The sequence below is a fragment of the Adiantum capillus-veneris genome, chromosome 11 (genome assembly GCF_014529385.1).
Source record: "Adiantum capillus-veneris isolate H3 chromosome 11, ASM1452938v2, whole genome shotgun sequence".
Lineage (NCBI taxonomy): Eukaryota > Viridiplantae > Streptophyta > Polypodiopsida > Polypodiales > Pteridaceae > Adiantum > Adiantum capillus-veneris.
In genome coordinates, this window is record NC_140941.1 from 76,728,152 (window position 1) to 76,729,844 (window position 1,693).

The window sequence follows — 1,693 nt, forward strand, 5'->3', positions numbered from 1 at the left end:
GTTTTGGTTGTGTAAGTTTCTCCTGTGTTGAGCGAAGCCTATGTTCAAATTTGTCATTGTATCTGGCATATTTCATCCATATTGTGTGAGCTATTTTCCCCATTGGGTGTTCGCCCAAGCTCAATTGTATCTACACATCAAAAATATTCCTCTTTTGAGCTGAGGTTTTTGGGTGTGTGTGTGTGTGTGTGTCTGTGTTGAGTGGTCAAATGGATAATCTCTCTCCTCTCACTCCATCAGTGTGTTCCCTGTCTTGGCCAGGTGGGTTGTGTAAGCTGAGTGGTGCCCCATAGTGTGTGTGTATCATCCCAAGAGTGTGTGTTGGGTGATTATAGAGGCGTTGTGTGTGTTTCCATCCTGTTCACATTCTTTTGGTGCCCCCACGGAGTATCTTCTTCGAGTACCTTCAGTTTCGGGATAATTACAGGTTGCAGATCACAAATTGCAGATTACAAGTACAGGTACAGGTGATTCACACAGGTATAGGTAGCTGGAGTAGAGTGATATACTTGCAAGTGGAAGTCACTTGCAGTTGCCGTGGGTATGCATCATTATGCACCTGTTTGAGCGCATTGTCTAGTATTGTATGTTACTTGTGGATACTGCCATTGTATGCCTTTCTGGAACCATACTTGGTTTTATTTGGTAGTCCCAGCCATTTCTAAGACTTGGTCTAGAAGATAGTCATTTCTGAGACTTGACTATACGAGATTTGCATAAACCTTCGTGAGAGGGTCGTGGTGAGGTTTTATTGAGCTGAGGGATTCTCAAATGTGAGATCCTTTTGGTGATACAGGTGGCTAGAGCACCCTTTTCATGACCTCATCATAGGCTATGTACTAGTGATTCCTCCTTGATGCTTGGATGTCGTTGTTGGCAGGTTATGCATACATATACAGTCTATATTTTGGGTTTTTATTGCTCTAATTCTTGGAAAACTCTACCAAATGTTTTCCAAGTTGTGATGGCTTGTTTTTTGGTCTTTTGAGCCATTTATATTGTTATGCTGCTAAAATTCTGGCAAAATCAGAGGGTAATTAGTCAAGTGTGCTTTCTTGGGACGGCATGGTTGGCCTTTAATGGATAATCACGATGGACCTCAATTCACTCCTTTTTATTTAACACAAAGAATCCGTATAAATGTTCATGTGTCCACAAAGATTTTTTTCCCATAGCGGATAGTCTTTATGTTTGGGCCAAGAAGATTAAGAGAGATACTAGAATTCCCTTTGCCTGTTGTAATTTCGATGATTAATTATGAAAACTCATTTGTTGTGCATGTGTTTGTCCTTATCTAAATATGAGCTCCATTGAAGTTTCTGGGGATTGAGTCAATAAAAAGTTTGGGTTCTTGCACCTGTGTTAGAAGGGGTTCTCAAAGAATTAAAACTTGGGTAGCCATGGCTTTCTCTTATCCAAAATTTCATGGAAGAAGTGATGAAGATGTGGAAGACTTTTTGGAAAAGATAGAGGTTGCATACATTAGCAACCAGATCCATGATCCGGCACAGATGTTACATCTTCTCCAGATTTGTTTGAAGAGTGATGCACGAGTTTGATCCAAAGCATCTGAAGAGGAGTTGCATGTGGCTTATCCACTTGTGAGATTAAGTTGGAACAATCTAAGGCATGGATTGGAAGTGGAGTTTGTGAAAACAGAGGATCCTGACAAAGTGTGGAAAGAAGTAGAAGG